Source organism: Anticarsia gemmatalis, chromosome 11, assembly GCF_050436995.1.
Source record: "Anticarsia gemmatalis isolate Benzon Research Colony breed Stoneville strain chromosome 11, ilAntGemm2 primary, whole genome shotgun sequence".
In the NCBI taxonomy this organism is placed as follows: Eukaryota; Metazoa; Arthropoda; class Insecta; order Lepidoptera; family Erebidae; genus Anticarsia; species Anticarsia gemmatalis.
The window spans coordinates 4,697,731-4,714,159 of NC_134755.1; the positions used below are offsets into that span (position 1 = coordinate 4,697,731).

The 16,429-nt window shown below is 33.6% G+C and overlaps 1 protein-coding gene across 5 annotated transcripts in view; it reads right to left on the reverse strand.

The window, feature by feature from the left end:
• Cad99C (cadherin 99C) overlaps positions 1–16,429 on the reverse strand; it is a 163,345-nt gene that overhangs the window by 59,487 nt on the left and 87,429 nt on the right. The gene's annotated exons all lie outside the window — the stretch shown is intronic.

Here is a 16,429-nt window from a genome sequence, read left to right on the forward strand (position 1 = left end):
CACTTGGTAACATATTAAGATTAAAGTTAATTATAATTATTGGTCTTTGTATACCCCACCAGAAGTAAGTGTTCTTAGAACCCATCGCTTCCCCTCAAGTTCGATCTCTGTCGTCCGTTGCATCATGATCCTTGGGGTCAGCTCCCAACATTGTTCGACCACAATGGCAATTGTGAGAAAGAATTGCCAGCGGAACAATAGCACCGACTCAGCAATTAGCAATGCCAATTAAATATTTGTTTAGAGATAATGTTTGTTCGATTTGCTGCTCAATGAATGCCTTGAAATCGGAACGATTGTTCGTAATTTGATTAGCAGACGATTTTGGTTAGCTTGTGTTTCAGGATTTCCTGGTAAGGAGTACAAGTTAAGCCTCATTTGATTAGTTTGCTAATAAAATCTCTTTAGCATTGGAATATATTCTGTATTTTTCGTACCACGAATTCATTTATGATGAAGACAATGAAGAATACTAAATTTAAATATTAATGTGAATTTATGACAATACAATTTTAAAATTTGCACTGGCTGAGGTATTTTCTAGGCGAAACAAATTCAAACAAATATTTGCACATTATGTAAAAGTCCCCGAAACAAGATAATAAGAGAGTTAAGTCAAAATAATACGAGAGATGTTCATATTTTTAAAGAATAAAAAACTACACAGAAAGCATAAAATCAATAACCACTTACGACAGTATTACGATCGAAATGCAAAAAAATAAAGTATATACGTAACAACCCTTACATAAGTGATGTCAATGTTTCTGTGCGTGGGTGCAATGTAGGTGTGGGAACCGGTCCCATGTGACTCACTTGTCCGACGATAATTTTGGTAGACCGACACTTGCGTCAGGAAGTTAATAGAAATACTGACTTGTTTGGGCTCGCTTTTACGGTTTACAGGTCAAATGTGGCGATTAACGGAATATTGTTTCGTTTATTTCTCAGTTTTGGAAATGACGATGACATTGCGAAAAGACTACTACTAGTACTTGTACTACTTAAAATGTTGCCTGGCCTTCAAAAAGTTGGTAGGACATCGACGCGAAAAAGAAACTGTTGCGCTAGGAGAGATTATTATCGAGTGAACTTATTTCGGAGTGAGAAAGAGGCGATTTCAAAAATGGGTTGTGAATTTATGAACCAATAATTCAATCTAGAAGAATGGACAGTGAAGCCCCGCCAGACATAATATCTGAAATCGGTTTAAATATTTCTTAATTACATTAAAATTTTGCAACTTACAACGGACATTAAAATCTGTGTCGAGAATTTATGTCAGCAATTAAACGGTCGGAATATTTAAGGAATGATTTGATAACCATAATTTAGTTAAACCTAACCGCGTACGGCACTAAACTACTTTTTGTTAATTAAAATTAGTTAGCCTGTTAGAATATACGATACATTTTTATTGATAGGAATACGATCAATTTGAATTCGAAAGCACACTTTTAGCGCCTCGAAGTCATTATTACCAATTAGTGATGATTTTATTACCACTTTTTGGTCATCGATGATTGATTAACGATGTCGAGCATCTAAATCTTGATCAATAGTTTCCGTGTGTTGCGTCTCGTCACTATAAACTTGCCACAACCCGCTCGACCAGGAATCAAACCTGTTGATCGATCGTGAACATATCGACAGGAAACGCTTGAATTGTAACGTGTATCGTTACGGCCTTTTTCCTTATGAGGCCAACATAACTTCAACCTGCACTCACATGATATAGTGATAGTTTTATACACCAAGAAATATACGGCTTCGAAATGAATTGTATATGAGAAAAAAGCTCCGAGACTCAAGTAGTATCATTTACCCGTGCAATTTACTACGACTGCTATCAACCAATTACAATTTCAATTTTTGTTGAGCCTTCTCTCGTTTCGATTCAATTATTTATAGAAAATTGCCTTTACGTGTTATTCAAAACAATAGCAATTCACCACACTAAACACATACCTAGTTACCCAGTTACCGAAAATAAGACCACCCGTATATCGCCGTAAGAATCGCAACAATTGGATCGATCTTTCGTAATCGATGTAACTGTATACGAAATCGATTTATGCGATCGAGTTATGAGTTGAGATGTAGGGGACGTACAACACGGAACAAAAAAAAAGTTACGTTTCTTTTCGGCTTTCGTTCGCGTGGGTTGATGGGAGTGACTTCGAATGAAATCATTCAAACAAACACGAACAGGTTGAATAAATAAGCGTAGAATATAATAGGAATTTTGATCACAAAACAAGATTTATTTATGCCACACGGATAGCCGGCAACAATGTATTTAGAGGCTTTATTGAGATCTCTGTATTGGCCAATGGTATATCTGTGACAATTTATAATAAACGTGATATTAATGTCTTTATTTGTAAAGGAATATTACATTATTCTACGACGATGATAACGATCCATCTCGACAATTTTGCTTGGACGTTACTTAATATGACGTCCCCGGTATTAATATAGCTACTTTGATAGAGATAAGGTCCGAAAGTGCCTGGTAAATGAAGAAGCGTTTTAACGTACGTTGTTTAACTACAAACACCTAACTTTGCATACAAAAATGTAATCTTTGACATATCGACTATTTTCATAGAAACCTGAACAAGAATAAATGTTCTGCCAATAATAAGAAACTCAAACTCTAAGAAGAGCTACTCTATGGCATTTTAGGGACTCACTCGTAATGGAGTCAGCCTTTCTAATCTCTCTTCACCACTTCGCTTTATCCTCGACATCGTTCGGAACTCTGACACTCGCTCATGCCTATTTACACTACATTTGCCTATCTTGTCTTAGTCTGTCCTCTGGATCTTCGACTATTATTAATATGTATGGATTTTACACAAAAATTTCTCATAATCGGGTTTAGAATATTTACTGAAAAAAGTATTAACACAAATACTATTACGTTCGTCAGTTAACGAGACTGAGCAACGGTTATGTTATTCTCATCATTGTTTTCAAGTCTATTGTCATGTTGCCAAACGACCCACTTAGGATATAGCACGGTCGAACATAAACAATGAACTTAATTTACACTGTGTTTAAATTATTATATTTTTATTTGGTAGGTCGATTTTTGTTGTACGGAATATGTTAAGTTTTAAGAACAAAAGATGTTTGTGATTAGAAATTGAAAAGGTTTTTGGTTTGTATTTGAAGACCTAAGCTTGCTCAGACTACTGATAATGTTAAGTTTAAATCTTAACAAGCTCAACTTGCTACATAAATACTACCATTTTCTCAATATAAAATCATACTGAGACGCTCGCATTAGCGTATATCAAGGTTTTAATATTTCACAAGTAAATGGATATCGTCTAAATATCAAACAATCAACACATTGAGAAAATAACAATGTCTGTCATTTAAAACAACTACTTACATTTTTCTAATAGTTCAAAAACCACTTTTCGTAAATACGCGCCATCAAAAGAAACAGCAAGCATTACCTTGCATAAATACATAGTTATGAAAGTCAATTAACTTACACAAAAGTTGGAAACGAGTGAAAATAGAGCCAGTTTCTTTTTTCAGTACAACAAAGATGTTTTCAAGTTAATGAAGGCAGTTATGCGCTTTCAGTTTTCAAAAAGTCAGTGATGAAATAGAAAAAGTTGAGGCATGTTACGTAAATCGAGCAGAAATAGTTCTTTGAAAGAAGTAAATATTATATACATACATAAATTATGTATATCATGGACATGTATAGATGCTTTATAAATTATTCTCGTATTCTTATTGAAAGTAATATATTAAATAATACTATTCCCAGGTAATAATCTATAGCTATAAAAAGAATCACATTACATTTCTGTTATCACGATAAACTATTTCTTTAACAGACTATTGATTCCATGATAGCAAAATTCCATCAGTTTTTATTTCATTGCAAAAACATTCATATTTTACCGTCTGGTTCGAAACGATTTAGATTTGAATGTTGAAATCGTAACAGCTGTAATCCGAGAAGCTTAATACGAAATTTCAAAAGAATAAACAAGCTGAGAAGTGTATAACGGGACCGAATGAGACGTTTTAAACTTGAGTATTCGAATCGAAAATATTGACTCAAAACTCACTAAGATGTCTTTACACAGACGAAAACTTGAACGAGCTGTCTTTAATTAGATTTTTTGAGCGTCTTTGTGGTTAAGAGGTTTCTTAAGAAACTGATGATCGTGGTACCTATAGTCCAATTACTTAGTAGAGAGCCTTGTATGCAAGGTTCGCGGCCCGTGAAGATATAAAAAATCTGATTTTAGATCATCAGTTACGACAGCGAACCATGGCCTGTTTGATACTTTATTATGAAAATACTCAGAATTATTACTCACGATCTTAAGATGTCAGACTAAATTACATAAATATTTACGAGTGAGGTAGCAGAAGATAGAGTAAATTCTTATTATATGTTTACACTTACGCATAACGTTATTCCGTACTACCTCATTACTAATAAAACAACACGAACAGGACCATTTCTATCCCCTTTTATAAAATGCATATTTATATATTCTACTCTTCACATTTTATTTATCGTAGTAATGGCACGACATTAAAAATGGAATATGAAAGCAACACACTCCATTAACAATAAAGTACCACTATCTTCTTAATACCACAAGCCAGATAGGTCGATGTATCGACAGTTTTACGATAAACACTTACGCCCCGATTGCTCAGACACGATTCAATTTAGCAACTTGATATTAAAACTACGCAAACTACTGTTTAACCCACGATATTGTCTTATAAATTGTTCTAATTTTGCTTTAGGAAAGATAATATGCTATTATCTAACGAGGCACGAAATAAAACACTAATTTTGCCTCCGACTTTGATTTCCGGAAAGTCCCCGTGATTTTAAATTTCTCCGAATAAAAACTAGCCTTTGTCAAGAAGGGATTAAACATTCTATTGGCGAAACAAACTGGAAGTTTTAGCGACTATCCCCTACAAATAAATAAACCACAACTCCGACTATATACTTACGTTCAATATTTGTATTGATACCGCATACAGGTACATTCCCGTAAAAGAAATAGGGTTGGTCGTTTATAGGATGTTTCGAAATGCCGGCAAATCATACTTGGACAAAATAGAACAATAAAAAAATACTGAATACTGTATGTGGCCAATTGACATTTCCTTCAAATGGAATTTTATCGAGCCATTCTCTTGTCCTTTAGTTGGTCTTACAAGGCACGCAGTTTTTTAACAAGCACAGACAATACTGTGACATACGGCTGATATAGTGAACGTGCAAAAACATGTACACTTTGAGATACCTTTGTCATATTTATTTATATTATAGAACCTACTAAAGAATAGTATGAAAGAAATTTGCCGCTAGCATAATATATTTTATAACTATTCAGTAGTATTAGGAATTACTTCCTTTTAAATTTTTACTTTTTTTATCAGAATACTGCTATCTGACATTTAATCCAAAAAGATTAAAAATACGCTATTAGTTGGCATTCATCATTTTTTGTTTACTTTGGATAAATAAAATAATTATTTTTCTAAACATAGTATGAAGTTCCTACCATGATACTTTTTATTTATACAAGTACAAAGTACACTACAAAATAAAAACAAGTTTAAAATAACATGCCATACAACGAGTAAGAAATTCTAACACGTACTTTTTTTTAATGTAATTGTCGATGTATTTAATTGACTAGCCGCAGTGACTCTATGTCATACATCGTTAAAAAGCATGTAACAGTATCCAGTTTGAATTGCGTAAAGCTACGTAGTGACTTTATAAAGAAAAAAATACATATCGGTATGAAGTTGGAATAAAATCGTACTTTTTGCCTTCAATGAGCTAGTGTCCAGTATTTGAAGTCGAAAAACTCTTCTTTATATTTCGATGCCAGAAAAAAAGTACTCACTTTAGACCGGTTCTGAAAACAAGAAACTGGAGTTTCTGCAAAAAATATTATCCAATGAATAACTGACTAGATGTACTTAACTTTATTTTTTGCACTGGATAAAATCAAGATCATTTACTTATGTTGATACATAAGATTGTTAACGTAACAGTCAAATTATTACCCGCCAGTTCGACAAGCAGAGCTAGCTGAATAGCTAGCAAGAAATAACCTTCTGGCAAATATGTTGTTTTCTTCAAAATAATTGCAGTTGCATTGTGTTACTAATAAACCCTATTAGGGTCGAGTTTAAAGATGTGATTCCAGGGGAAGCAGCGTCCGATAAGATTGCTTCACACATTTAAGACATAATTATTCAAGAAAAAGTCGGGAAAGCGCTACTTGCCCGGGGCATGATTCTAGGAAAAAATATGAGGAAGCAAATGCAGTACAAAGAATCATTTCACAAAAAAAAATACGTATGCAATATTACCCGTCGGTCCCACTACTTCTAGATAAATATCGGTTAACTTAAAAAGTCGCGTCTGTCAAATATGTGTCATAATGACGTCATAAGTGACGAAACCTAACAAAATTTCTACCTCTTACCTAATTCTCTATTCACTATCGACAAAATATTACATGAAATACTAATCAGCGCACCTACCGTATTTAGCAAGAACCTTATTTTTTAAGTCAATTTAAATGTCAAACCGCGCTACGTACAGTAGTAGTACAGTGGCGCGTATTATTTTTTACAAAACCAAAATATATTTTCCGAAATATTAGGTAATAAATAAAGTATCGTCACTTTTAAATATTCACCAAGCTTAACACTGGTCTTACATTTTAGTACTATTTTCAATGCAGTCAAGAAACTCTCTATAATAACGGGGAACGTAGTAAAGTGAATTGCAAAAATCACTTACGTAATTACAGCACTTTCCCGACGGGTAATGTGCTATGAAACTATCCATTAAAGATAAAGGGGAGTCTATTTTTACTAGAAAACATGCTGTGACGATGTTAAAGAGCTTTTAGCTATATTGGAATAACAGGGTGAAAATAGGTTGCTATTTTACCGAAGACTGTAACGTTGGAAAGATGCTCATGTAGCCGGTAGTGTGTGTTGATTTTAAAAGACAGTTTAAGTTCGGGTCAAATTAAAGAATAATGGTTGAGTTTTTAATGAGTTAGAGATATCTTAAAGATAATCTGTTCAGATTCATTTTGTCGTCACGTTACTTATAAGAAATCACAAAGTTTCAAGTGTTTGTCAATGAATGTTGTTAACGACTGGCAATTAAAGAAATACAATGAAAAAATGTGTTAAGCCCAAGTATCGCTGCCGTAACATAGGGTGAGCAAATTGCAATACACCGGGCACTTTGCCAAGCTTCGAATCGTTACTGAGGATATTTGACTGAAATTGGAAAAACCCAATAATATTGACAAAACCTCGAACGGACAGTAACATACACTAATCATATTTGTAACATACACTATTCATAGTAAATAAATGCAGGAACATGATATCAATATAGGACTCACGATCAGCATTCATTTTACTGTTTTATAATCATTCACCTTCCAATAAATACGGTAAATTCAAAGTAATAAATTAAGCGAACAAATAGCTGTATTCCTAGTTTCACGTTATATAAGGGAAAAGGTTTTCCAGTTAAAATGTGAACCTCTCACGTAGAGATGCTTCGCAATGACATTTGAAACCTAAAGGCATTTGCACGAATAGGAACACCATTACTTTCTACGGAATTATGGTACTATTGACATTTTATTTACTTTAAGAACTTAAGTTGAACGTAGGAAGAGATCTTTGTCTAGAATGATGGAGTAATGGAAAAATTACGATAGCGTTTATTATTTATCGTCATACTTAGTAACTGTTATAATAAATTCTAGCATAGTATGAGAATATAAATAGGTAGTTTATTTTTAAAATTAATTTTCTATTAATTTTATGTAAGGTTAAACACTTTACAGCGATAAAATACTTAACTTGCAATATGTAATAACGATTATTCAAATCAATTTCCAAGATTATACTTGTTTATCCTTTTTATTAAATAAATTTTATAAGCACCACTTATGAATTGATCGACGTAAACTCGCACGATAAAAAGGGCATTTTATTATTATAACTAAAAGTCTATTTTAATTACAAAAAATGTCTAAAAGACGATAAAATTTTGCCTAATCTTTTCATTTGAATCTATTATGCGCGTACCATCAAACAACACCGGCTAACGGAACTCACACCAACACTAAACTGTAACTTAACATAGCTGTAAACGTCAATAAAACTCAAGAAACACAGTAAAGGGTCCGATAATTACAAATCGCACCACAAAAACAACAATTCCAAACAATTAAAAGTCCCATCTTCGTACAAAAGCATGGTAAATGATCGCGGGACTATAAAAGTTCAGGCTTCGACCAGTCAAGGTCTCAATGATGCCGTTATCGGAACAACGTCGTCACGAGACGAGCGGTGCTTTTTGCACTTCAGTACAAAGTTGCTGTTAAGTTAGGTGTGTACTAGGCGATAAAAAACATTCGAGTATATTTATTACTTGGAATTATTTTGTGATGGCGTCATCTGATGTTTTATAGTGTTATTTCTACATTAATATTTTAAATGTAAAAGTTTGTCTGTTTTGCTTTAACCGCTAAACTGATTCACATAAAAATATAAAATGAAGGTATTGACAACCTTGCGTCAAACATAGGTTCCTTATTTTTTAATTATTTGTAATTAGTTTTCCTCTATGAGATGCTGCAGGCGTCAGCTATAAAATATATGCAAAAGTTAGTCTATAAGTTATAGCCACGCAGTTCGTTTTAGATCCAAACAAACGAAATAGCAGCAATTTGCAAGCTTTTATTCAAAGATCAATCAATTAACCTGTTACAGTTCCAGAGCACTTGTCTTTATCTAAATTCAATGTGTGATTACATAATGTACTGGGCTTACTGCATTCCTATAATTGGGTTACAAACGTCACTATTGTCTGTCGAACGCAATAGCTGACTTAATTTGTTCATAGGCTTTAGAATATTAGATCATTTCCGATACTAGATCGAAGTATAATGGACGTTGGCATACCTTAAATACCTTAAATAATAACTTACAGATTAAGTAAACAAGTTTTCTATAGCTTTTTTATTACCTCAGATGCTTAAGTCAATACTTGATCATTTATTGGACTTCAAAATGTGAGTTTAACCTTTAAATCTTTGTGTTGCATGATGTATCCGTCTGTGATCGCAAAACCCGTGCCAAAACTTCAAACAGAAAGTATGCAAATATTACGTACATTATCGTGTTAATTGCTAAGTCATTATATTATTAGAAAATTGTAAACAATCGTATAACACAGGCTGCTTATTGACTAAAGTAAAACGAAAGTTAAAGCCATTTATATGACCGAAATCATGGTCTCAGTGTAACACTCTTTTTACCTTAGAGTGATGTTCGTGTCATGATTTACGTCAAATGTCACTCGGTGCATTCCCAACTCTACACCTACTTATTCAGTGATTTCAGATCCACGACTGGTTTCCATTGTAAGGTCGACGTTGATTTAGGGTCTCGTCTATAGAAACCACGATAATTGCTTTCTCTTCGACGTCAATTCACGATGATTGTCACTCGATTAAATCTTCGGCGCATGGGAATACAAGTGCTACGTTAAGTGGCGTCAAACTTGTATTCTGTATTCGATGCATTTCAATTATTCAGTTTTGGTTTTATTTTGCGCTATAGATTTGAATTAGACGATCGGCAAAGTTCGACGTTATTACACCTGTTCAAGTAAGTATAGCAAATAGAATCGGCAAACATTTTTGTTAAGCATTGTTGTTCAATGATAGTTTATTAAGTATTTATCTGTGTGTGCTTCTTTTGAAGAATAAAATATAAAGATTTACTTTCACAAAGTTTTCTCATGAACTGTTTTATTTCTAAGCAATCTACAAGTAAGCGATGCATTCCGTAATATTACCACAATAGCTCTCAATATCTTCATCTCTTAGATTTCAAATAAATCTTACAAAACCTTTATCAAAATTCGTTCACAAATGGAAACTCGTCTGGCGTCACGAACAACGTTTACTTAGTATTGGAGCTAAGAATTGGCTGATTGTACCGAGTAGCTAGTGCACCGCTGAGATATAAATTAGGATCGCCTAGAAATAATTGTATCTACCGTATAAGGATCGTGAAATCAAAAGCCGTGAGCGGATTTTAATTATTATTGAAGCAGTTGCCAATATTAGGGGAGATGATATTTATTTGTGACGTTTAGTTAGATGTACGACTGCCGGCTGGTTTCAGTGCCAATGTATGATTAAAATGTAGTAAGAATTAATGTGCTGCATATACGAATATGAATTTGTGTAAGTAAAACAAATTAAAGGTGACGCAAACAAATTGTTTGTTGATGAAGGTACTACTAAGAAACTACCAAGAAAATAATTGCAATTCCCCTTTGACATTCGTATGGCATACATGTTTATCGACTCCGAGATAAGACGACTAGATGTTTAAATTTAATACATGTTAACATACAAACTATCCCGAAAACATCTCAAAACTTTAGTCTACGTAGTTAATTTCGATTTTACCAGCCGAATAAAGCTAACATAGATCGGATAGCCTTTCTCGTCGAAGTACAGACGATAATGGGCTAAGATTAAGATCTTTTTCGAATGAAATCGTAAGTAATGGACGGCGACCGGTCGTTTCCATATCGGGCAGTGACGATTAGAGTGCTATGGAATATTATATTAGAGCATTGATAAACATTTACATTGATTATACGGCGTGTAAACGATTGTACGGAGAGCTTTTGGATCTGCTGCTATAGAAAATGTTTTGATTTTTTTTGGGTTCTTAACAGAATACGATGTCGGTTTTATCATTAATCAATATTTTTATTACAAATAAATAGTCGATTACAGATCACCAACATATGTAGGTATCTATTATCGGATCGTTTTCATTGAAATACTTACTTTAGGTAGTTTAAATAAACCAATGAAACCTACAACTTGAAGGATTATTTCGCAGATAAAACCCGATTTCTATTAGCAAACTCGGTTTCTTTCGAGCAAAAAACGTATCAAGTTATTCGGACAGCCAAATCCGTGAGGTCAGTCCTAGACATTTAACTTTTGGCCAGACACGACACGATAATGTCAACGATTGCGAAAGTCACGCGCCGCGCCAAATCACATTCGCGGGCAAAGCCGACCGAAATTACCCGGATAATTCGATTCGTAACAATTACTTGATGGTGAAATTCGGAAATTCGTGAGTTTTTGTTACAATTTCGCTTGTTACGCTGGCACGGTGCATTGGGGTCAGAGTGCGTATAGCAATGTCTTTGGCAAGTGTTCATTGACTGTGAAGGAGCCTTGAATCTCGATAACTATAATCCTTAACTTTCAATCGATGTCTGTTATTGTTTGACATTTTTGTCTTATATACGATGATGTTGTTATACATTTTGTATGCACAATAAGTATACTAGCAAAATAATATTTCACAAAGGACCTTCCCATGCGTATAGAGAAAGTTTCATATCAAGTACAGAGGGCAAACAAAGTCATGAAACAAACATCACTATCGTAAAATCTTGAGGATAATAATTACATCCTATATTTATTTATGCTCGAAAGGAAATCGTAAACGCCTTCAAATAGTGTTGACAATAAACTCTCATTATTTAGATAGTTAGTTTTAAACAAAGATCCGCATTATAATCGTAAATGGTACAACGGAAACAATGTAAGAGAATCATGAACATAACATAAACATTGGTGTGACCTCAAGTGCCGTTGCAATTTATGAACTCATCTAACACGTCTTCACCCACACACTTTTCACAGTTTATTAGGCTAGGCGTTATGCATCTATACTGTAACTGCATTCAGTGTAGTAGTGTGTACTATGAATATAAACGCAGTGGTAACGGATAGTCAAAATCATTTAATCACTTAGATCAAAGACTGGCACTCGTAATAGTAAATGATACGGCGAGGGACCTTACCACTAGTTTGGAAGGTAGGGCCAATGAGAAGAGCTGGCAAGAAACTTCTAGCCACTTTTTGTCGTACTTACTAAATTTTGATAAGTGAAGAAGGAATGTCATAAATCCAGAAGCCATTAAATATTAGGTTATTTTTAAGGAGCAAACAAAAGTTCTTAAGCTATGAATTATTTTCAAAATAATAATAATTAATGATGACAATGCATAAAACTAACATGGAAGACACAACTTACATTATTCACCTTTTGAATCGAAGTAATTCACCCACGCGCTTCATTGATACGCACTTTTCAAAGCCTACATCAATTTTGCGTTACATCTACTTTAGCAAGAAAGTTGTCAATAGTAGCGGATGTCACTGGAACTAATTAATGACTCGATGATGATTCGCTTTCGAGTTTACGCTTTCATGCTTATTACTCACACATGTGATTCGGAAAATTCACAGAATTTCGCCAAGTGATAATTTCTGATCGATTTGTTGCAACCTTAATCGAGTTACGGTGGTAAATTCGATGAGAAAGTTGTACTCTTACTATATACTTTTTATACCAATGAGGAAACAATAAAAATATCTTCTTTGAAGAAGATCTCTTTGAAAATGTTTATCAAAAGAAAACGAATGTCACTTTTGCAACAATCGTACCGTACAAATTATTCGCTTAACAAATATTTAAGCAGAAATTCTATGATTAATAGGTATTTAACATAGGTAATTAGGCTTGAACAGGTTTCTATAGCGCCATAATTATACAAAGTGAAATATAATTACAGTCTTATAGAAGGTCAAAGCAATTGCAGATCGATATTGCCAAAACGATGCTCCTACGCAAATGGCATATCAAGGCGAAAATAATTAACATTTATTATATTTAATTTGACTAAATTAATACATATAGAAATACATCCTAAACAAGCGGCTGTAATTAATAAGTATTTTAAAGTCAATAGCTCCAAGCATTTGAAAGAAATAATTGGCCGTGTATACTTTAGACATTGAAGAAGACGATTCAAGTAGTAATCTTTTGTTTCTTTTTTTACAACTTCCGCACTAAGAATTGCTCTTATGTCGCGGGGACTTTGACAAACATACAAACAACAGTCACACACAACAACCACTCTCACTCACCATCATTGATTTAGTTCATAACTTTAAATAATAGCCTACGATTGCCAATGCTATACTTTGCCGTCCTTCATAATAAAGTAGACCCACAGAAAGGAGATAGTAAGTAGCGTTATACCAAATCTCGTTTAAAATACGCAACCATCATAAAAACGTCGCGAAAAGACGCTAAGCACACGGAACAAGTCATACGACTTAACCACAAAGCTGCGTATTTATAAACCTATGGTTTAAATCACATTTAAGTTCAGGATTAACGGTCAACATAAGCCGAATGCGGTACTCGATCAGGGGTTAAGCATCCTATCGCGACGGCCGAAGCCAAAGTTATTATTCAAATAAAGTACCACAAATGCAATAGTTACTAACGAGAATAGTTTAGTATGATGTTATTATTTAATAGCAGATACTTAGCTCTTATATTATGGCTCTTAGTGAATTGATTTGAGAGGAATTAAAACATTTTGTTTGCTATCTCGCTGAACACGTCTTTAATGATCACATTAGTCTAGGTACTTATTTATTGTGGCTTTTTGTTGCTTAAATCCTTAAAACCTATAAGCTATTAATCGTTTAAAACTATAGCAGATAATGTGTATGTGATAGCTTGACTGTAATTTTACTCAACTTTATGCCTACGATGCAACTTTGACTGGCTACACGCATATTCAGTTCGGCAATACTTATCGAACAACAAAACCGACACGACTCACTTGTTCGGCTTGTGCCGATAAGTTTCTTTACACATATTCGGTTTTCCCGCGCGGCTAGGACAATTAATGCCGAACCGAATATATGTGTATTTGAATATATGTGTATTTGAATATATGTGCCTAATAACTCATTTCTTATGAAAATATCTCACTAAATTAATTACTACTATCACACTACAGACTCCTACATCAAACAGCAAAAGTGCCAAAACAATCAGATCTATTGCAATTTTCAATAAAACCCCGAAGCATTTTCAATCGATAGCTATAATTACTAGCACCCAAAACGTGGGCTCGCTGTATCAAGTTTCTAATCGTTAGTACTGATCCATTTTACAATTGTGAAAGAAGCTTAACTGCTAGGCTATTTGAAACAGCCCCCTGCTGTGTTAATGCAGTATTTGTAGGGTTGTTACTTCAATCAAGTTAGTATTTCGCTTTTTAGGTCTATGTATCTGTTGATCTAAATACCTGCCTTGTTTGTTCCTAATAACGGTAATGGCTACTGGAATAGGCGCCGGCTATCTGTCATCTTAGTAGGTATTAAGAGAATATTATTTATTTTAAGTAAAACTACGTTTCAAACAAACAAAGCTTTGTTCGTTTATTATTATTGAATTAAATAAATCTAATCACACCTATTTACAAACAGACTTATAGCCTTTCACCACGACACAATAACTTACATCGCAATAGTGCTAAGAGGTTTAGATCAGAAATATGGATAGTTAGGTACTATTTATTATTCGGTTCAATAAGTTGAAAGTATTTTTTGTAAATTTGCTAATTCTAGCGCTGAAACATATGCAAAACACATTTCTTTTCTAGAATCTCACCAACAGAGGGGCGATTTCTTATCGCTACCAACGTTTAGCTGTACAAAAAAAATGTATTAAAATTTAATCAGCGCCTCCAGCAGGCGTCGTAGGAACTTCTGCAGTACATTTTAAGTGTCAAAATCTTGATAGTTTCTACTAAAAACTGTTGATAGTGACATTAAAAATATATTCACTTAGTTTCAATACGCAAGCCCTAACAAAAAGTACCTTTACTAATTTTATTGCAGCTTTACTTCTTCGATTTATCAGGCTGTATTGTAAAACGTAATTAATGTAGCACTTGAACAGATTTTACGATGTTTTAATTAATAGCACTGCATGGACATTAGCTACTACTGACAGTAAAACATAATATTCACTGTAGTTTCAACTGTCTGGGTAATTAAGTGTTTGCACTTTTCATTTTACGAGTGATACTATTCTGTTTTGTATTACAAATGTAATAAATAACACAGGTATTAAATAAGGTCATAAGGTACTAGAGATGATTATTGTAGGTATATCTGAAGTGAAACCGAGTTGTAAAAACAATAAAAAGTTTTGGTGTTACGGAATCTCAGTCAATCCTTATTGTATCTAAAAAGCAAGCGAAATATGAGAGTCAAGTAATTATTACCAAGCAAGCGAAATATGAGTGTCAAATAATTATTATGAAGCCATTCCCTAATAGGTACTTAGTACACCAAAACTAAAGTACGTGAGTAAAAATGAGAATGATTACAAAAATTACACAGTTGTTCGTAATCACGTCAATATAACCTGCCTCAATACACATTACCTAGAGCTAACCGAAGTATACGTGATACTTGGTCAACTATAACAATGGTAAGACAAAGGTTCAAATAGATTAGAGCTCTTACTACAGAAAGTTTTTGACACGCTTTGACGAATCAAGTCTACAACTATCTGTATGAAATTAGATGCGGCGTAACGGGCGAAAAGAAAAACAAATACTTTATCGAAATAAATGGTAAGCAGGCTATGTGAATAAAATAGCACGAGGAATTTGATGCTCTTTAGTCACAGGAACGGCCAAAAATTTGCAAGCAATGTTAATAAAGAATAATATCAGACATTTTTTTTCCGTTGACTGTCGACCAGTTAATAAAGCAAGTTAATGGAGAATACTTAGACATCAACATTGTGGGAATACAAGATTATTTTTGTATGGAATTTTATATACCCGTTATATTTGAGAAATGTTCTAATCTATAAGCACCTTTATAGAACCAAATCGCTAACCGCAATCAACGAGAGCACTCGGTCCCGTAATTACTTCTGAAATACAATAGCGTTTTAAAAAACTACTTTAGCAATATTACTAAGTCTAATCTATTCAAATCTTGTGAAATTGCTAACAAAAAATAGTCTACAATAAATTAGGTAACTTCGCTTTCAAATTGACGCTGAATCGATCATATGATACGAGAAATAGTGTTCTTTATCGATTTTATTGACCTTTAATATAATGTAAAGCGAAATTAATTATTGTTTATAATACATACATACAAACATAAAATCACGCCTTCTTCCCAAAAGGGTAGACAGAGACCGGAGAACACAACTTGGTACGATCCTTACAAACTTCCCTTGCTTCATTCAAATCCACACATACAGGACCTTGTTTATACTACTTATGCAAGTAAAATATCTCTTTACAATGTTTAACGGTGTTAATTTTCTTGATTCAGGTTAAGGTACAAAATCCTTTTTTTTACGGTGGAAGATATGCCTTCGGATGCCAACTGACAAACTCTTCATCGCATATAACTAGTTA